The following is a 13,309-nucleotide window of genomic DNA, read 5'->3' as shown; positions in this document are numbered from 1 at the left end:
ATAATGTTATGTTAACATATTGAATTGCAGACCGCTTTGTAGTTTTCCATATACTTAACGAAAAACTGACAACAATTTAAAAATGTGACATTTCAAAATCTAACATGAAATACTGTACTCCTATGATGGCTTCCGTTAGACTTTTGCGATATCATTTTGTAGTGTCTGATTGCATGATGTTAAATGAAAGATCCAAATTATGTTCATATAATTTATTTATTTATTTATTTATTTATTTATTTATTATGTCTCAATCCTAAAATTCTAGGTGATGCAAAACTTTTGGCCATAGCTGTAGTCATTGACAAACCAATAGGAGTGTTCTTATTACAGAAACCTTGCTTCTGTCTGGTCTCATGCAGTACCAGCTAATCTCTGAGCCAGCCAGGGTGTCAAAACCATTCAGGTTACAAACAGACATTGAAAAAAAGGCATTGAAACATGTGTCATTGAATTTATGTTTCTTTAATATTTCTATATTACAAATGGAAAAGGTTTCATTTTAGAAGTATGGTTTTGTACTTGTAATTCCTGTTTTATAAACACATGAAACCAAACCGAACAAACAAACAAACATACAGCATTATATAAAAGAATACAGAATCACCTATCAAACAATTTTACAAAAAATGAACATAACACGAATGACCTACAATCTGTAGTTTTAGAAGACATTCAATTAGATAACATACAATACAGACGAATAAAGGAAAATAAATGGATAAATAGACTCAATACTACAATGCCTGAAGGTTCAACAAGAAATTAATAGTAAATTGTTCCTTCCTTAGCTATCAAGTAAATGACATGACAAACAGATTATTAGATTTAAATAGAGTGTAGTGTAGTGACTAAGGCATCAAAGTCCTATAAGTACCTCCACTGTTTGTTTTCAAACACACTTGCCCTTGACAAAGGTATGTTAAACATACCAAAACACTAGGAAGTCAAGCCTGGGGTATTTTGCATTGTAAAATGCAAATTTTGCATTTTGCAGTGGTTCCAATAGCTCGTCGATCTCAAAACTTTGTCAAGTCGAATCTTAAAGGAATAAGAATTCAGCATCAACTGCACGGCTTAGGAACCCATTCCGTACCCTCTGTGTAAAGAAGTGTCTTCTACCTCCTGTGCTAAATCTGTCTCCACTTCAAGCTGCGTCCTGGTTTCTGTGCTGCGCTTAAAGTATCTCAAACTTCTATTTAAGAATTTTCTCCGTCAGCCGTTTCGGAGGATGTCACAATTCAAGTCCAATAACACCAGTGCTAGTCATACAGTGAGATCTAATCAGGGTCAGATCTGCTCTACAGTGTTTCACCTTTTTGACTGATCATGAAGCTAAAGTGAGCGATGATGGAAATCGTGACCAGAGGGACTGAACTTTTATAACTACTTAAGACAGGGGTCTGCCTTTTCAAGGCTGTATTAACTGGGAAGACCAAATGATTTCTTAACTCAGGCAATTGTAGATTCCAGGTTTACTGTATTACCTATAATACATTTGAATTGCTTTGATAAAGTTGATATAGGGTAAGCACACAGCAGAACTTATTAGAACATCCCATTGCTTCTGTAGTTTTGATTTGTTGTGCATATGAAATCAAAATCGGCAAATTAGGGATCGTTTAATTGATGAAAGCGATCTAACATTTTCACATGAGTGCCTATTGTTTCTTTCTATATCATGGATTACTGACCCAAAATTGAAATTGTGACACACAGAGGTTTTCATGCAGGTAGGTATATAAAAGATAAATGACCAATACATTTGCACACTGCTGTATATATATATATATATATATATATATATATATATATATATATATATATATATATATATATATATATACACACCCTTTATGCACTGCTCCTGCACCTAACACTGTATCCTTCTAGGTTCTTAATGTTTGATTTGCTGTATTGATTGGCACACCAGTAAAAGGGGAGGGAGAAAAAAATCAATGATCAAGAACCTCTTCAGAGTACAAGCAATGTGCCCGCAGCCTAATAAAATATCAAGGTTTTACAGCACTAAACTATGTCAGCTCTTTCTAAAAAAATTTTTAAGTGCTGTAAAAAGTTGGGAAGTTCCTGCATAAACTTTTTAACAATGATGTAATTACGAGGGGGGGAAAAAATCAACCTTTCTCACCAGTCAATAGCCCTCCTTTCCCCCCCAACCTTCTCCAGAATGTCAATGGGAATCTTTAAAGATTTCATTTTGTGAAGGCTTACTGGGCTGACATTGCGTTGGTACCTAACCCTGTGCTGTTTCTTAATCGTCAAGATGCCTCTGTGTTAGTGATACTGGAGGAATGTTGAGTTCATCTGAATGATGCTTTCTATGTCATGTATCACCTTAAACCAATGATGGTAGACTGATGCTGTTTAAGTATGAAAGCTGCACAGTGACAGATGAACGTTCTAAGAACACTGTGACATAGACAGTTCTAAGGTGGAGTTCCGATCCTAAAAGGATGCGTTGTCTTCCAGGTTCAATCCATGGTATATGGTGGCTGTGCCCCCCCTTTTTCTTTACATTGTCACTGCTCTTCAGCAATTCATATACTGTAAATAAAGTTTGTTTGGGGAAAAAATCTGAAGTGCAAAGTGCTGCTAAATGTCTATGCATTGTGTAAGGGGATATCATCTCTATGCATTTAGTGCATTTGTGATTTTTCATGCTTACAGTCAAGGTCTAAATCAAATAAAATTAAGGACACGCTACCCTTTTCCAGGTAGAAATGGTGACAAGCACATTACTGTAAGGCAAAGAATATGGCCAGACTACCAATATTTTGGAGAGCAACATTCAGCTGACAACCTGTGGAGATAAAAGCTGTTTCAATTCAATACACCAGGGAAGCTGCGGTCCAGGTAAATTACTGTCACTCAGCAAGCCTGGCTGTGCTGTCGCTGCCCTACAGAAGTGCTGCCCTAATGAGGCATTTGCTGGCTGCAGACAGATACAGCCTGAGAATTCATGCTTATGGCTCACAAACACCACTTCTATTGTTATGTATTTATGTGACGATCAAGGCAGCAAATGTTAGATATAATGATCCGATTGGTTCCCGGATCTCAGAGCCCCATCCTTCTGAAACTGGACATCAATCAAGGCTGGGCCATAGGAACTATCAGCCCCTAAAATGGGGTGAAAATATACATACACATTATCTGCATGCTTTCTTATTTTTTATTTTGTATTTATATGCTTCATAATGAGAGATGCTAATTTACAGCAGCATAAATGAGTGTTCTAAAAATAGGATATTTAAAGCTCTTCAGCCTAGAAAAAAGAAGGCAAAGAGTACTTGATTAAAGTCTTTAAAATCATAAATGCTATGGATACATTTACCCCAAGACACTACTTCAAATTTAGCACAAAGAGAAGAAGGGGGCATAAATGGAAGTAAATTTAGAACAGGTAGGAGGCACTTTGATATACAGAGAGTTATAAATGCATGGAATAGCCTACCAAGTGACTAAGTAGGATCTCAAACAATGGGAACATTTAAAAAAAGACTAGATTCGGTGCTTTTAAATTAGTTCCCCCCAGTAGGGGAGAATGGTGTGCTAACAAGGGACGAGACTTGATGGGCTGGATTGTGTTCTGATTTAATTGAAGCAATATTTTGCACTGTTATATTCCGATGTTTTGCTGAGAGACTCAGTAACTCGTTAATTGCTTAGTAGGAATATCAGATGAACTGATTCCTGGATTTAATTGCAAGTTTTTTTTTTTTCCCCCCTTGGTACATTAACGTGCTCATTAATGTCAGGGTCGTGTTCTGTAAAACATTTCACATTTTAGTAAAAGCCGTTTGTCTTTTTGCTGCCTGGTTTTGGTGGGAAAAACACAACAAAACAAAAACAAAGACGCTGCAGATTTTAAAAAGTGGCATTGAGACTCCCGTGCTGCTGGGTTTCAGGCATAGTCTGAATCGGGTTTGTTAACCTGGTTTACCTGTAATCAGGATGTGAAGCGTGTTCCAGTTTGGTTATTGTATCCTCCGAAATACCACGGTTGCTGCGATACCATCCTCCACTATCCCACAATGCAATATGTTTCAACAGCAACCAGACCAAACTAACAATCACTGCAATCTGTACGCTCTGTTAAAAGAGGTGAACAGTGTTATTTTATTTAATACACTAAAATGTTTTTCATGTAAATCTTTATGTAAGCAGACAATTGTATCAAAAAAGGGTTAGGGTTAAGTATAGAGTTAAGGTTAGGGTTAGGAGATGGGTTAGGGTTAAGGTTAAGATTAGTTTATATCACACAAAAAATAACATTGTAATTATGTGTAATAAACATGTATTTACTCAGTAACTACTATGCAAATACACAGTAGTGAGAGACACTTCATGCAAAGTGTCAACAGAACATAGAAAAGCAGGAGCCTTACACATAGTTAACACCATCCATTTGCTCCACTTCTTTGAGTCATGAAGAAAAGCGAGTGTTTTAAAGCATCATACATAATGTTCAGTGTTTTACACATCCCTTGCATCAACAAAGCTCTTGTCAGGATCAAGTGAAGATTGTAAAGCACACCAACATGTCTTTAATCTTCTTGGGAAATGGTTTCTGTCAAGCGCACGTGTAAATTCCTTCAATGACGTTGTATATACCCAGTCCACGCCTGGTAACTGTTAACAAGGTAATCGTTGATTTGGAGACCCTTGTGTTATCCTCAGTTTCATTTCCCTCCTGAGATAAGCTGTAAAGATATTCCGAAGACAAGTCTATTGTTGCAGTACCTCTAAAGCCCTTCGCCACTACTAATATATATCCACTAAAGATGTATTTATTGTTGAAGCCCCTTTCTTACACTTCCAGGAATTTATGAGCCCTGAAATGAAAGCGCAATCTTGCAGCTCGAGATATACGTTAGAAAGATTTATCATTTATGGTGCGTTTAACCCATTTCTGGCCTCTACTTCATCATAAACCTTCACAGACTGCATGGAATACTAAGTTTACAGAGACAGTGTAACTGGTATTTAAATGAGATAACAGTTTTTGAGTTTATATTGATATGTAACTGTAAGCATTACACTGAAAAAAAACTTGTAATAATCGTGCCTGAATATCTGAAAATAAACGGAATAAAACAAGTTCTAATCATTGAAAAATTGGTAGCAAAATGGCTGATTTGTAATTTGTAATTTGTAATTGTTAAGCCTTCTAATATGCAGGATTACAGGATGGGGTGAGGGGTAGGTTGTCTTTACAAGCTGCAGTATAAATATAATTACTCATTCCTGAATTATTAATATAATCTTTTAAACTGCGTTTCCATGGGATACTAATCAAGATATAAGCCTTATCGTATCATAAATAAAAAATGGCTAGATGTATACTTTTGATTCCTATTTTATGAAATGCTCCTGTATGAGAGAGAGAGAGAGAGGGAGAGAGAGAGAGAGAGAGAGAGAGAGAGAGAGAGGGGGGGAGAGAGAGAGAGAGTGGGGAGAGAGGGAGAGACAGAGAGGGAGAGGGGGAGAGAGAGAGATGGGGAGAGAGAGAGAGAGAGAGAGAGAGAGGGGGGGGAGAGAGGGAGAGACAGAGAGGGAGAGGGGGGAGAGAGAGAGATGGGGGAGAGAGGGAGAGAGAGAGAGGCAGAGAGTTGGATCTCTGCACTCCTCCTACCCTCCGTCTCTGACTGACACTTAGCTGACAAGAGGTAGTTTTAAAATGAAAGCATGTCATGATGATAAAATGAAAGAATGCCACCACAGTAAATGTGTCATGATTGTGTGAGAAAATAAATGCACAGCCAAAGCGCATTTAGAATAATGGCAGGGTTATAAAAAAAGGAAAATATTTAAATTAGTTTTACTTGTTTTTCTTTTCTTTTTAATTTTATAGGGTTAAGCGATTGTACTGTACTCAGACATTGGTAACATTTTACATTAAGGGTCTCTAATTACTGTGTATTTACATAGTAGGTACTTAATAAATAGATGTGTATTTACACATAATTACAATGTTTTTATGCATAGTTACAAAGTACTTAATGTGTAAATCTCTAACCCAGCCCTAATCCCCCTTAATCCTAATCCTAACCCTAACCCTTTTCTGATACAGCTGGGTACTTACATATATCGTGCAACAAGAATTACACAATAAGTGTAAACTATGCATAATAACACTGTAACTATGTGTACTTACTAAGTAACTACTACAGTAATCAGAGACACTTAATGTAAAGTGTTACCAAGATTTTAACAGCACAGAGCTCCTTCATCTGTTTTCTGACGCACACACACACAAAAAGATGAAATATTCAGGCCAGTGAATTAGTGAAGGCATGATAAATGTACAATTAACTATACACATGGCCTAACAGTGAATCAACCACATAGATTTAATTATCGCATCGTGAAAGAATGAGGGGGCACTGTAGCAAAACATGAAACGAAATGAGCTTTGGAAAGTCTGGAGTGACAGTTTCCTGTTTGTCCAGTGCACCCATCTGAGCAATACAATTATACAAAACAACATGCTTTTATATAGTGCTCTTCATGCAGAGCATCCCAGGGCACTTTAAAAACCCAAACTCAATAAAAACCATAGGCCAATCAATCCAGCTCAATAATAAGCTAACGGCAACAAATACGTTTTTAAACTGGATGTAAAAGACTCGACTGTGCCAGCATTCCTGAAGTGACTTAGGATGGAATTCCAGAGGCAGGGAGCAGAACAACTAATGGCCCTCATCTCTTCTGATTTTAAAACACTTCTAATGTGAGTGTAGCAGACTGCAGCAGAGATGGAGGGTGGTAGGGAGATAGCATTGGATGTCTGGTACACAAAACACAAGCGAACCAATGCTTGCAGCAGCACGCTACTGTAACAAGGTCGTCGTGGGACATGTCCCTCTAAATCTTTTAGATGTTTCACCCTTATCTCCATCAGCCCTGATCTTTCTTTCTTTTATTTGCAGAGAAGAGAAAACCTATGAGTGAAAACTCTTGTGTGACATCACAACACACTGTAGACCCCAGGACTTGAATATGAAACACGCCATACATAAAATATTTATTATCTTCTTATTTACTGGTCACCCAGGCTTGCTCAGTCATGCAAGTTGCACTGAGATCGATCTGTCCTGTGCTTATTTTAGCATTCCCACTGGCAGTAATGAGTGTTGTTCTTTTAATGCTTCGTTAAAAATGATTTTCAAAGCGTTTCTTTAATTAACTCCTGTGGTTTGAAAAGCAAACAGAATCATGTCAATATTACAAAATGAGATACAAAACACATTGAGAGTGCTTAAGAGAACAACCTGATAGTTGTTTGGCTATAGTTTTGTAAAATGTACAGGTATTAATTGAAGACTGGAGGAAACGCTTTGAAAATATGGCCTGTACATGTCAGTTTTTTTTCTTCTATTATTTATTAGACCATCACAACAAAACACAAAACAGTGAAATGAAATTCCCGCAGAACTTTAGCGGTACATCATGTATTCGTTTTTGTGTCAGTTTAAATGATAGTCGTGTTCTTGATAAGACAAATCATGTGTTACTTTGCACTGCATGCAATTACATTGTTAGCAATGCAACCCAAATAAATGGCCAGAATAATATATTGTAAGTTAGATTTTTTACTTTGTATGTGGTCACTCAGCCCATGAAACCAGCACTGACAAAGCTGCTGAGATTTCAATTCTGAAGCCTAGAAGATACCCCGCTTGAAAGACAGATGGAAAACAGTATTAATTCAGAAAATGTAAACTCCAGTTGCAATATAAAAACCAAGAGCTGTTTTTTTATCTTCAAACAGCAAGAGGCCCAGAGTCTTATATTTTGCTATATGAAAAGAATGCTTTGATGTATGGCACCTATACTTGTCTTAACTGAAAAAAAAACATTTTATCTCTTATTTCAAAACCCTTACTAAATCTCAGAACTCTCCACCTCACCTCTCTGTGTGACAAGAGCAAGGTAGGGAGCCAGGATAGGTCAATTAATATTTCAGCACTGGAATTGACTGCCAGTTTGACTAAGCCAACCACAGGGACGCATTGCCGTGTTTTCTGAGAATGTCGGAGGAAGCGGGAGGAAGATTTCACAGCTTGATTCAAACCATCTTTTTTTTTTCTACAGGCAGACATTCTGGCTAGCTTTGCTAATCTTGAAACATGTTCGGGAGGCGTTTCACCTTTATGACCAAGTGCCTGTGAAGATGAAAGCAGAACACTTTCTTTAAGGGAACTGTCATCATTTTTAGCATACAGCATACACATGAAAAGAAAGTGAAGCATTATTTCTCTTCTATGTGTTATTCAACTAAACTCAAATACAATATGAACACCCCCAGACATGCCACATCATAAGTAAATTGACAAACCCTCATTTATATGCAAAAACATTCTGTTCATAAACGTCAATGCAAAATCAGTAACCGTGCTAATTAAATCAAAATATGCCTAATATATGTTGGTGAATGCTGAAAAATCCACATGCACACAGGCAGCAGCTGACAGAATATCTACTGTAATTGCATTCAAACTTGCTGTGGGATTCAGCCCAAAGCTGGTGCAGCAAGGGGAAGAAACTGGGCAGCTTGTCTTAAGTCTGCCTCTTTGTCACCTGGAGAATCTGGGATTTATAGCTTGTGGAAAATCGCATCTCCTGGGAAAAGAAAATGCAGCCCTTGTGCATTTAAACTGAGACGTTTTAAGAGAGCGGGCTGAAGAGACACTGTGATTAGGATTCGGGCTGCAATGCAGTCATCACGTTTCTGAGTTCATGGGAGGGAGTGCGCAATTAATACTGTGTCCTAGATTCTATTGCTTACCATCTAACAGATTAGACAGAATGCTATTTAAAAATGTGTATCTTAATTAAAGCAACAACCTTTCTTTAGAAAAAAAACTCAAATGTTTACCACCTACTTGCAGTATGCTTTGAAATCCTCCTACCTTTTTTTATTAACTTTGCCACTTCTCTTCCAAGCACTATGTGCTGTAGTTAAAGAACTTTCCCTATGATCCACTTCTTTGAGACAGGGAGGAAGTGGGCGTAATTCAAAGATTACAACAAGTTTGAAATACAAATGAAGGCTTACGACAGTGTTATAACATGCCACGACTGTGCACTCAATAGAGCCTGCATCCTAGACAGAAATCAAGGACCGCAGTGTCAAGTGCCTTAAAAAAATGTAACATTCCCAGATTAGCCTACATGTTATAACAAACCCTCTTGGTATATTGATGCTACTCACTTAAGGCACTAAACTATATGAAGATATTATTGTCACCCCCTTGAAGTGACCTGGGACCCCAAATTGTTGGCTGGCAGTGGCCATGCTCCAGTTAGAGTTTACTGGTGCCTCTTAAGTTTAGGGATCCGTTATAGGTGGTTATAATAATCTATACACATGTTTGTAATGATGCCATTAAAAGTTCTAGATAAGGATTAGAAGAATCTTATATATCCTACTTTTGTTAAGTGTTTCTAGTGATTAATGCATATCCCGTTGGATCCTGACACTCATTGGATATACAGCTATGGCCAAAAGTTTAGCATCACCTAGAATTTTAGGATTAAGGCATAAGAACATAATTTAGATCTTTAATTTAACATCATGTAATCAAATAAACTACAAAATTATATCACAAAAGTCCACTAGAAGCCATAATAGTAGTACAGTATGTCATGTTAGATTTCGAAATGTCACATATTTCAATGTTTGTCAGTTTTTAGTTAAGTATGCTGAAACCTACAAAGTGGTATGTAATTCAATATGTTAACATAACATTATTTAGCAGGTTCCTTTCAACTTTATAAAACAAATTGAGTTAATCCTATAGAGTGATGCAAAACCTTCGGTCGAAGCTGTAGAGGTGTTTGGTGTTGCCACACCATGCTTTTCTGCATTACAGAGTGAAGAACACAAATAGGGTGGATGAATTGTGACCTGGAAATAAAGTTTAATAACAGCACATTATATTGGCAACAAACCATTGTAAATGAGAGCATCAATCTCAAATGATTTTTTTCCTAATTAAATAAACACACTTTCATGAATCTTTAAATGACTGTTTTATGTTGAGATTTTAGTTACTCTAAACTATAAGTAATTGAATTCAAGCAGTAATTTCAAGAATGTCACTGTGGGTGGTATTGTTTTATTGCTAAATCTCTGAATTAGCCATTAATCTATTGGCGTTCCAGGAGTCACAAATCAGCCTCCATGAATCCACTGCTGTGTGCTTTTAAGCTTGTATCATTATTATTATTGTTGTTGCAAAAACTTTCTGATGAAGTAGAGCACAAAAGAACTGTGCAAAAAGTCAATGCTCTCCACAGAGAAATCCTATTTGGTTATGACCTTTCATGGGACTTTATCTTAACCTTCAACAAAACACCTTCGTTGGAAGATAGTAATTAAACAAAGATACCCCAGGTGTTCTTTTAAAGGTTAATCCCTGCTTATCCTGCTAAACATTCTGCATGGTTCATAACACATGTGATCAAATTGTGCCCATCTTGCTAGACCTCATATGTGCAAAATGAAGCTTCACAGTCATATATCAAAGGGATTTTTCTTGCCTTTATGTTCCATGTAGAGTATAATTTGCCACCATATGCTGTGTAAGAGGTGCGGAGAAACTCTGGCAAATGCTGCTGCAATTATGTTTCAGTTTGTCCACTATGACTCGAAAATAATCTGAAAACAAGCTGCATTTATGTAATTTGATACATTACATTGAGCCTTTTAAAGTAAGTTATCATAGCGATATAATTAAAGAGAAAATTAAAAATAACAGGTAGATGCTCCACAAAAATACAAAGTAGACTGTTCTCAACTGAGGACAATGGCATCTAATGGGTGAATGTGTCCTTTTGAGGTTATTTCCTGGTCTGTTTTTCTTCTTTTGGTTATAATATCCAATTGCCCATCTCACCATATTCCCTGCGTAATCAAGTGGTCTGGTTTGTGCATTTATAATTCACTGTTTCCACTGGTAGTTTCATAGGGTTTCAGGATCTGATCAATTTGTGGATATCTGTCTCAATTTCTCCATATTTTGGACTACAGTGTGTAACACAATCGGTAGTTACATATTCTCACAGCTTAAAGAAAAGTAAAAGTAATTGTTTGCACTGCAACTATTTTAGTTCTACAGCTGAGAATTTCAGGCCTGGCTTACAGTAAGTGACAACATATATTCATATGACAAAGGAACAAAAGATACCCTTAGCTGGTGTGTATGTGCAGAGTTTGCATAATCACTGGACTTATTTGTTACTCAAGCATATCCTCTGGGGGTTATATTGCCACTTTAATTGTAACGTGGTACCCTGGTAACAATTTAATCATTGTTGCTTCCAGCTTTGCGGTGTACTGCATACAGAGAAGACGTGGCTGTAGAACTAGGCTAACCATAAATAACAGTACTTTGCTTAGAACAGGGCATACGGAAGCTGGCCGGAGCTTTTTTCTGTCGTGCTCCTCGTTAGTGGAACTCTATTCTTTTTGACATTAGACAGGTTGAAACATTGGATTCTTTTAAGTATCTTTTAAAACATCCTTTGTTGAATGTGCTTTTATATCACTGGTTGCAGCTGGAGTGCATTGCACACATGAGCTCTCTCGTTTTGTTTTTAGATTTGTACAGTGCTCTGGGATCTTCCGTCAGGCATGCTGTGATCTGTGGCGCGGGGGTAGGGGTGGCATGCTGCTTTCATTGTGCTGAAAAAAAAACTTACAACATTTAATGACATACTCTTTGACTATAAGTCTTTCTCATTGTCTTCAGTTGAAGGTATCAAAAAAGACATGTAGGTGTCTCTTTTAGCATTGTGTGGATGCCAAGTGAGCATCCTAACTGGTGTAGCACTCCAGACTAGCATTGCTTTCAAGCTCGTGCCCCATCACTTTGTCTCCCATGTAGATTTCAACACTATCCATAGCGACTTTGCATCCCACAACGACTACCTGCTGCATGTGCGCAGATTATTCTACATATGTATTCCTTTGCATCCCTTTCCATTAGACCAAATTAGATTGAAAAGCTTGCAAGCAGTTGGCAGTGAGGGGAAGCTCATAATGCCTGACTGCATCCAGATTTCAATTCCGGCTGAAGCAAAGCTATAGCCTTCTGCAGATCCATCACGTATCAATTTCTGGCCCCATTACGTTGGAAAAGCAGGTTTGCTCGGTGTATTGTCTGTGGGTTTACGTCGGCGTCTGATGTGAAAGAGGAAGATTGATTGTTCACAAGCTGCACACGTTATGATGTGCCAGCTTTCTTAGCTTTCGCTGTTGTGTAAATAAAATCAAGTGAAACTCCTTCATCTTCAATTCGCCAGTGGAAATGTCCAGTCCAGTGTTAATCTAATTTCAGGAAAGCATGCCAAACTTCTTTATTATCTGCTCCGCAATCTTTAGGTTTTCTTTTCTTCCAGGGGCAACAATTAGAGGCTGACGCTAAAGTTTTAATCATTCTCTCATCTCAATGCTACAGACAGATGGTTAGCTTAGCTGTAATCTCTCTCTCTCTCTCTCTCTCTGCTAGAGAAAACATTACAAATCCTAGATAAAACAAGTCTAATGCCGGGAAATCTAAAGGTTTAATGCTTGCTCTGGTAATAGGATACATAAGGCAAAACATCTGGATGAGGTTGAAAAAGAACGTTTTTTTTGCCATTCGTGTCAGGTATTGGAAAATGCATTTCAATAACTTCAGTTTACTATCTTTGTGCAGAAATGCCATTTTTAATGTCTCACTTCAAGCTTGCTGTATTAGATGCATAATCCCTACAACAGGTTTAGCGATGACATTAGTATGACTGCTACCATAGTGCAGTTTTAGCGAGATGATATTCTGTTAAAGGACTTGGGCATCTTCTGCAAATGCATCACCGTCTAGGTGTTATAGTATTTAGCCCTGCCACATTTTAGATCATTATAACAGACCCTATTAACTGTTGTCTGAAAGTCTTGCTCAGTGATTTCTGCAGGTTTCTGCAGGTCATTTCATTGTCTTGGTGGAATTCTTCTTGGGATATGGGATTTTACCTGCTTCTCCTGGGATGATGCAGTCTTGTGGCCAGTTCTTCAGCTGCTGCCTCGCGGAATACGTGTTAGCTACTTGACATCCCTTTCAGAAGGGTCTAATCTCCCTCAGCCCCTTTTCAGCACCACAGCCTTGCATATATCAGCAGTAGAGACAAGCATCACAGATGCAGTCCACCACATAGAGCTTGGCAAACAGCCCCCCTTGCTGTGTTTCAGCACCTTGGACAGAGACTGTTGTTATTGACATATTAATTCCCTGGACTGCAT

This window comes from Acipenser ruthenus, chromosome 40, assembly GCF_902713425.1.
Source record: "Acipenser ruthenus chromosome 40, fAciRut3.2 maternal haplotype, whole genome shotgun sequence".
Lineage (NCBI taxonomy): Eukaryota > Metazoa > Chordata > Actinopteri > Acipenseriformes > Acipenseridae > Acipenser > Acipenser ruthenus.
This window is presented reverse-complemented; position numbering follows the sequence as displayed.